Consider the following 9,874-nt stretch of genomic DNA (forward strand, 5'->3'; position numbering starts at 1 on the left):
ATATACATGATAAATGATGTCAATATATAGTTTATGAGTGCAATACAACAAAAACAATATGCTTACAAGCAGCTTACCAAAATCAACATCCACTTCATTGACATCCTCAGGAGTATCCACTGCAAGCAGGAGTTCTTCAAGCTCAATGATGGACAGAAGCTTTCTACATTGTTAGATAATCTTTTTCTTGAATGTGGTCAACCACCTTTCCAGAAGCCGGCCTGATACACCCTCTCCAAACATCAGAAGAAATTCTGGTCAACCTGGGGGTTGACCAGAATTTGGGGGTGGGGGGGTGGGGGTGTTGGATGAAAATTTCAGGATTTCACAGCCAACCAAAGTAAATAGGTTTTAGTTGTTTGAGTATCACTACAATGCCCATCTACTGTCTAAAAAACTATTCAATTGTCATAACACTGGCAAAACACTGTCAAAATAATGACAGATAATTACCAAGCCTCTGACGTTTTTGAAACATAAAAAGTCAGACAGTGTGTTGCTTGACCGCTGGGGTCAATGACTATGTTGTGGTGTTAGTGAGGTGTATGGTTAAATATGCAGAGATAAATTTATGTGTTATCATAGAGGCCCTAGATCGGGGGGACTCAGAGGGTGCCTCGCAGTCTGAAAAGGGAGGTAACACTTTATGATTAAAACATATGTTAGTGACGTGTCTTAGGAAAACAACTGCCTTATTTAAGAGTCCATGGTCAAGGCTGAGTTGGAGAGTGGTTCATTGGCTTCACACCCTCTGACAAGCAGATCTGCAGATGCTTGTTTTGACGCTGTACTTCTTTGTAATAAACCTTTATATGCAATGAAGACGGTGTAAGCGGAGTCTCCTTCATCCTCTTCACATCATCATCACAACCTAATAAACTACAAGAAGCATCTTCACCAGGATCAGCGCGCCAACTCCCGCTCCTCGCCGGCAGTTAAGGTGAGCATTCCACACATTCTTGGGGCACTGGTTTGTTCGTTTAGGCTGTTGTATTTGCTGGTTGGAGACTGCAAAAGAATCATTTGTGTGTGTGTGTCATGATGTTTGATTCGGTGCTCTGTTCTAAATTTGGTTTTGTTGCGTTGCTGGGCACTGCAAAGGGGGGAGTAGTGTAGAAAAAACATGAAGAAAATAAGAAGTTAAAGTAGGAAACTGTAGTATTACCTAATTGGTAACGGTAAAGTGTGCTAAATTAACGCCATGCAAGATTAATGAAGACAGGGCCCTTATCTTTCTGAACGGTAAGACATGCGTATTAGCCGCTGCGTGAAAGTTGGCTTTTAAAGAATAGTAGAATTTGACTGGAAAATAGAAACGTAACTCCAGGCCTGGAGGAATTAGGAGAAATTAAATAAAGTAAAAGTAAAATGGTAAAAGAGGTAATGTAAAGGAAAAGAGAAAATACAGAGGTTAAGCCGCAGATTCGGATGAAGCCCTTAGGAAGAGGGTTTAAGACGGGCCATAAAACCTGGAATGTCACTAGGGGATGTCTCAGGTCAGTTCTAAGAACTGGAGGTGCTGAATAAGAAAATTTAATTGTAAGCTCCCACTCGAACATTCCTTGACAAACAATGTCTGAAGCAGCCTCTCATTGAAATGTCTGCATCTCATTAAGGTAGCATAAATTTAGGAAAAAAGAGAAAAGTGAGCGGCAAAAATGCGCATTTAGTAGGGAAAAGTATGAATGAGTTAACTTTGAGAAATTTGGGATGATGATTGAGTTTGTTGTGAGCTTTTGCTTTGTGTAATCTGCTCTGTGTCTTTGTTTGTTCAATGATTGGTCTGTGTGTGTGTGCCTGCTGCATGGTGTGTCATCAGTGTTTTAGCTGGGTGTGACTGGCTGCGGAAGGTTCATGTGTGACAGCTACACATAGGATGTGGTTGAAAATAAGTGATTTATTGAATCATAAGGACAGATATGTTTGTTTTTTAATGTTAAATATACATGAGTCTCTTTCAGGGGGATGTTTTGAATCGTGAGCCTCTTTGAAAGGACATTTGAAACTAATGATCTATGAGACTTAAATTGTTAAAAATACATACATGAGCCCTTGAGGGACGTTTGATAAAATGTATGAGCTTCCACTGAGAAGACGTATTGAATCTGCTAAAAAAGGAACTCCGAGAAGAACATTTATTGTAAAGAGAAGTAGGGAGAACAGCAAGAATGTTTTGTATGCACAAGAATGAGTAAGAGGAAGATAGGAAGGGAAAGATAACCTTCTGATAAAGTTTACCAATATTAAAACACGCATTTTGTTTTGGTGTGGGATTGATTGGTTGATTGATAGGCGTGCAGTTTTTCTCAGTTTTTTACTCTTTGCCTCTCTGTGTGTACCCCCTCCCTTCCCTCTTTGGTAGAGACTGAAGAAAAAGAAAACAGATGATTCGGGTTTAGAGTAAATGGACAGTCTTTAAGGACATTTGAGTCAATTTAAAGTAGAATAACTTGGAGATTTAAGATATAAGTAGAATGGTAAATTAAAATAAGACTTTTGATTCTCTGAAGTTGGCAAATTTATTTCACTTTCTGTTACCGATTGTGGGAATACAGTGGTTTATAATTAATTTAAATTGGAAACTAAAGAGAGGAATAACATAAATACACTTTAATAAATTTGATTTGAGTTGATAAGGGAGTATAAGGGAACCATTACAATGTTGAAGAAGGACGCTAAAACTTTGAAAGCAATTAGTCCGGTTGATGTTGTGCAGAAGAGTCGTCCCCTAATTAAAGGTATAGAAAAAATATTGAAAAAGTGCCATAAGCACTGGCCTGAAATTGACCAACCTTGGCCAGTGGAAGGGACTCTCAACCCAAATGTATCTAAAACAATGCCGTAGCTTATATCCACATATAAGGCGGATCAGAAGAAAGGTAAAAAGGGACAGAAACGCAAAAAATAAGAAACAGAGCTTGGCATTCTCCAGTTGTTTGAAAATGAGGGACAGAAATTATTGGAAGCTGCAAAAGATAAGAGGGAGAAAGGCGCAGAAGAAATAGAGAAGAATGCAAAGGAAATGGAAAAATTGATGGCAGAAACTAATACACCATTCTCACATACGGCCCCAATAAAGAAACTCCCACCTTATGAGAAGAAGGTGAAGTTTGAAGAGATTTATCCCCAACTTCCAGTGATCACTCAGGAGGGTAACTATCACATTGGAGATGAGAATGAGCGAATAATAGAGACGGGAAGAGCGGAGACAACCATAAAGATGTATCCAAGCACCAAAAATAAAAAGAAAATGGCTCGTTTGGAAACTAAGGGTGGACTAAGGATCAAGAGGATGGCATTTGGAGATGATGATCAGAGGGATTAGGATGAAATTACTGGTGGATATGACCCAGCAGTCAGACGGATACTGGCTAAAGCGGAGAGAAGAAGAGTCAAAACGTTGAGAAAAAAGGGCCGTGGAAATGACAGCTTCAATGAAGGTGAGGATGGAAACAGCGATGGAGACTTGGAGAGCAAGGGTTCATCGTCTTCGAGAGGGTTTTTCCCGAAGGCAGCCAGTACCAGATATGGAGAAGACAGATGGCAGACTTTAATAGAGGTTGAGGAAAATATCGATCAATGTCTTTTTGACATAAACAATTCTATCAGTCTAGAAAGTCAGGAAGCACTGGAGAATCAATTACAGGAATTGCAGATAGCGGAGAAAGAGTTACGGAAGAAAGACTCTAAAAAGTCGGACACTGAAAGTCGGACTATTCATTACGCCCAAGAAGGGGAAAGTCACCAGACAAGATGTTTCCAGTGGTCATTCGAGGACAGAATCTGGAGTATAAGCCCTGGCAGACTACAGATATGTCAGATATACTTGAGAAGCTACCTACTCTTCAAGATGGAACGCATCCTTGGATTTCAAAGTTGGAAGAGATTATGATGGGAACACAGTCTGCCATAGGAGATATTAAGAGACTTTTGGCTAACCTCCTTTGGGGTCCCAGCTATGGAAGAGATTTTACAGAAAGCGGGACTCAATCAATATGTTGGAACTTCTGTGAACGATCCAGAGTTGTTTACTGCAAATAGAGGTCGTGTGTGGAGAGCGCTGTGAGATACATTTCTAACAAATGTACATCCTGATAATACTCTCATTGAACCCCTGGGACAGGAAAGGGCCCATCAAGTGTAGAGAAATGTCACAGGAAATTACCTGGACTTGAATCAGATGGAGCAATCAATTTTGCAAGTAAAAATACAGAATGGGTTGCCCCTACCAGTGATGAGCAAACTGGCAGAGGTGGTTGGTCTTGGAAGCATGGCAAAGGGTGTCTACACAGCTCATATAGCACATCAAATGGAGCTATATCGGACCAAGAGACTCTCAGAAAACTCAATCAAATACAGCTGGTGGATAATAATAAGACGGAAAAGAAGCAGGCTTTGGTTATTCAGAGTCAACCTTCACCAAATCAACCATCACCACAACTGCAGCTGGACCAGATCCAGTTTCAGCTGGCCCAGCCGTCATCTGTTGCTCCCCCGAGGGGGGTGTCAGCTGGTAGTGTCAGGGCCAGAGAAGGATCCAACAATAGTGGTGAAAGTGAATGAACGACCATTGGAAGTGATGGCGGATTGCGGAACTGCTTCCACCAGTGTTCGGCCTGAAGACGGTATACATCTCCCCATGTCTGGTCAATTGATACAGACAACCGGGTTTGAGGGAGTGAAACAGCTGATTCCTCTCACGGAACCTATTGAGCTCTGCTATAAAAACCAGAAAACTACAATACCAATATTGGTGTCAGAACACATACCCATCGCACTTTTGGGAAGAGATGCTTTGTGCAGATTGACCTGTACAATAAGGTGTTCTCCTGACGGCTGTCTGGTGGAAGTGCCAACATATATTTGTCACCGACTATTGATGACAACAGAGACTGAAGCTTCCTCTGTGTTTTGGATTGGAAATCTTAGTCCAAATCTTCTGGAGCCAGTCAAACTGTGGGAGAAGTTTATTGTAGCAAACATGCCTGACGCAAAGTTTCCAGAGTATCCATTTAATTGTAAGTATTATCATTGTAAGTGTCAAGTATTACAAGGATGCTGCCAAACAAAATCAAGAGGAGTGGTTGAATTGTCAACCAAAGCAAGTCCAGCTCAGTTCGTGCTGTATAATTTTCGGGACCACAAGGAGTAGCTATGAAGATAAACAGAAATGATTATTTGGATAAAGAGTATGACATTGAGAAGAGTGTGCCACATGTGACCTTTTTTTGATGATATCTGAAGAATATGAACAGAAACATGTAGGAGAAATGATAGCAGAAGCAGAGGAAGCGGTTTTTACTCCAGTAATAGGGAACCTTGCCCTCTGGAGGAGTGAAGATCAGCAGTTTATTAAGATTATGATCTCTGCTCAAGGACAAGGACAACCACAGACGGTGCAGATGACACGAGTCAATTTTTAGTGTCAAGATGGACTCAGACTCTATGAGAGAGGAGGCTGCGACAAGTTCAAGGAGTAATTGTGGTCTCGACATAGTACTGACATAGGACGTGTGAAGTCAGCCCAAACAGTGAAAGTTGAACTCCGACCAGGAACCAAATCACCTTGGAAGAACCAGTATCCACTGAGAGAAGAGGCAGTCCAAGGGATTGAACCACAAATTGAAGGACTTTTGAAAGCAGATGTTTTGAAGATAACCCAGAATCCCCAGAGCAATACGCGTCTGTTGCCCGTGAAGAAACCAGATGACTCTTATCGCTTGGTACATGATTTAAGAGCAGTGAATGAATTGATGGCTGATTTTCCAGCAGATTTGCCAGATCTGCATACTTTGTTGGCCCAAATCCCTCCAGAGGCTACACATTTCACAGTGTTAGATCTGTGTGGGACATTTTTCAGTGTTCCGCTTCATATAGAAAGTCAAGGTTTATTTGGATTCACGTACAAGGGACAGTTCTATGAGTACAAGAGATTGCCACAAGGGTTCAAACATAGTCCTCACATTTTTAATAAAGTATTGAAGGATGATTTGGAAGGAGTAGATCAGTACTGTTGTTCAGTATGTGGATGATATAATAGTCTGTTTATCTGTATTATCACCGGATAAGGAAACGTCACAAGGATTCAATTAAAATGCTACAGATACTGGCAAAAGGGCATAAGACTTCTCCAAAAAAGTTGCAGTATTGTCAGGCGAAGGTACTCTATTTGGGTCAAACAATAGAGCAAGGACACAGAAGTATTTCTGAGAGTCATTTAAAGCCATTCGAAAGGCTCCAAAGCCCAGAACAGTCAGAGAAATTATGACATTTCTTGGAATTGCTGGTTGTTCTTCAGGGGAGTATCCTAGCCCAACAGGGCCTTTGAGGGCTATGATTAAAGACACTGGGAATTCCCAACGTCATTGTAATCTTTCCTGGACACAGGATGGCCTTCTGGCATTTGAGACAATTAAGCAGAAGTTACGGGAGGCTCCAGCACTGGCTCTTCCAGACTACTCTAAGGACTTTTTGTTGTATGTGTCTACTTCCACTGGGGGTAAATATGCATGTGCAGTTCTTTGTCAGCCGACAGGTATGGGGACAAGTCCTCAACCCATTTCATACTATTCCACTGCCTATTCAGAAGTAGAGCTGGGGTTACCGTTGTGCTATAGAGCAATCGTGGGTGTTTCCCTAATGTACGACAAAGCATCATCTGTTACAATGGGTTATCCGGCGACAATTCTTACCCATCATAGTCTCAGGAATCTTTTGAACTATGGAAAATACACATTGACTATACCTAGACTCAGAGTATATCATAGGCTCTTAGAGCAGGAAGATGCCACCCTAGCGAGATGTGCCACGGTAAATCCAGCTGAGAATTTGCCAACTCCAGAGGATGGTGAACCACATGATTGTATTCAAGAAGCAGAGAAATACTCAAGGCTCAGGTCAGATTTGCAAGCTCTCCCATTGCATGAGCCAGACCTGGAGTTTTGGACTGATGGATCCTGCTATCGTGTAGGAAATAAAATTGAGTGCTGGCTATGCAGTGGTAAGAGCCCAGGGAACTGGATTTATTGTCGAAAAGGCTGAAATAATACTACAGCCTGCGTCTGCACAGCTTGCTGAACTTGTGGGGCTAACTGAAGTGTGTCTGTTGGCAAAAGGTAAACGAGTGACGATATATACAGATTCTGTATATTGCACAGAATGTGTGTCATTTGTTCGGATCAGTATGGAAGAACCGCTTCAAAAAGACAGATGGTTCCCCAATACAACATCATCCTCAGATTATGAAACTTTTGCATGCTATGATGAAGCCTAGAGAAATTGCGATAGCTAAATGCGCAGCACATAAAGCGGATTTGTCAAGAGTTACACAGGGCACTAAAGCAGCTTATGAAGCTACGAAGACAGTCACAGGAGCGGATAAATTGGGCAAAGGTCATCTAGTCACTCATGAGGTAGACTTGGAAGATAAAATTACACTCAGAGATGTGATCTTAATGCAAGAAGCAGCTTCTGCAATGGATAAACAGTTGTGGCTGGACCGAGGTGCCATCCAAGATTCTACCGGTCTGTGGCGAAATCATGAGGGGCTGATGGTTGCAACTCCAGATCTGCTAGGTCTGCTGATTCAGGAATCACATGGATTAGCTCATGTCGCAAGGGGGGGAATTAGGAGAAAAATTACGAAAGAGTATGGCTTCTGAACACCATACTTGAGCAGATTGATTATGTCATAGGCAGGTGCATCATCTGCCTGAAAAACAATGTTAGGAAGGGTGTGATGGTTCCTCCTGGCCACATTCCAAATCCGAGAGGTCCTATGCGTGAATTAGTTGTGGACTTTGTTGATATGATAAAACCAGTTTGAGGTAAGAGATATATGCTAGTCATTGTGGGCAGATTTTTGCGATTTTCCTCAGGCTTGTCCAACCGAATATCCGTGTATGTCTCTGACAGGCAAAGACAAGAAGAGGTGCAAGAGAGGCTTGATGAGCAAAAACGGAGCACAGTGCAACCTGAAGACAAGGTGTTCATGAAGGTGTTTAGAAGGAAGTGGTTTAACGAACGCCGTGAAGGACCATTTGAAGTTGTTCGCAGTACTGAAACTGCGCTCCAGGTTAAAGGATCTCCGACGTGGTATCATTTATCGCATTGTGTCAAAGAGCCAAGAGAAGAGGCGCCGTGCTCGCAAAGCAGAGATGTTGAAGGCTTAAGAAAGCTGGAAGAAAATGTGGAACAACATGCAGAAGGAGCAGAGGTCCATGAAGACCTCCAGGCTGAAGTGTCTGAGGAGGAGATTGTCCATGTTGGGGACAATTGTGATGACCTTGAGCACACTTCTGATGATGCCAGGGATGACTTTGCAGTCAATGGACAGGAAAGAAAATTTGATGACATTGATTTCCAATATGTCCCAGAAACAGCAGAGCCCATTTCTGTGGGGTTTGATGCATCAAAGACACCAGAGGGCTGTAAGCCCGCTTCAGGGGAATCCAGAGATTCAGTCAGACGAAGGACTCCAAGGCCAGTTCGGAAAAGGGTTAGACCAAGACGCTACGAGAACTAGGGTTCCTAGGTTTCCTTGGGAAAGTCAGTTCAGCTCCCATGTCAGTGTACGAGAGAGAATGCTGGCGAAGGGAAATTCAGAGTTCAGTGGGAAGATAACCATGGCAAGGTTCTTGATTTGTTGGGAGCATCACTACCAGGGAAATATGTGTTAATTAATGGCCAGAGGAGAAAAAAATTGAAGGTGACTGAAGCCTTTATATATGTGGGCTTCAGCAAGAGGAACAAGGTGATTATAGGTGTTCCTATTATGATCCACAAGTTCAGAGTGAGGGGTCTGAGTTAGGGTTTAGAACTAGGATAGTGATAGATGCAAGTATGATCACACAACTCCAAGTTGTTAAAGAAGTAAGAGAGTTGACAACTCCAGCGTCAACTCTCCGGCCGGAAATTGGGAAAAAGGAACAGAAACCTATCCTTCTAGTCCTGAAGGTTACTGAAAGTACAAATGTATTGCTCTTAACAACAGTTGCACTTCAGACAACTTCACCGACACCAACTTCTTTGAATTCTGTGATTAGGGTAAAGTTAGGCAGTGCAGCTTATCTTCCACGTCGATGTAGTATTTGGAATGTTGGTGGCAATAAGTGGAAAAATAGTCGTGGTGAAGACTTAGTGTTAGTAGGACCTGATGTCGACATAGTGCCTCGTAATCAAAGGAAGTATGTGTTGTACAATGACATGAAGTCGATGAAAATAGAGGGTGATTGCTCGCTTGTCTTGAACAATGCCACTTGGGAAGACCAAGGGGAATATACATGCACTTATTTTGAACCACTCTTAAAATTTGTATCATTTCGAAAATTGGATAGAGGTATATGCAACTCGTAAAGTGACACTTGTGATAAGTTTTATTCCTGTTCCACAGTATCCACAGTTAGAAAAGTTCAGGAGCAACTCACCACAGCAACTACTTTGGGGATATATAGTGGACAGATGTACATACTACTTTAGCTGCGCAAGCAACTAAGAGTGTTAATATAACAACTCCGCTTGTTTCTTTAACTACGACTCAGACGGGGATAAATACTACAACAATGATGGTGACGACTCAAACGTCTGTTACTTTGGGAAGTTATACAAGTAAGGTTGTGACAGGGGCAGTCACAAATAAAACACTGACTGTGCTTTTAAACAGGACACAGAAGCCTGATATTACACTTTTGACGCCTGAGGAATTTTTTAATGGGACTCAAAAGCCTATGTTGCAAATAGAGATTAGCTTGAACAGTAGTAGTAAGAAATCCTAAATTTGGGAATAATAATTGTGGACAAGACTGATGTAAATTCATCTGTAACTACCCAGAGAATTCTCTCAGACATGACCAATGACCTTGATGACCTTGATGAC

This window comes from Xiphias gladius, chromosome 5 (assembly GCF_016859285.1).
Source record: "Xiphias gladius isolate SHS-SW01 ecotype Sanya breed wild chromosome 5, ASM1685928v1, whole genome shotgun sequence".
Classification (NCBI taxonomy): Eukaryota; Metazoa; Chordata; class Actinopteri; order Istiophoriformes; family Xiphiidae; genus Xiphias; species Xiphias gladius.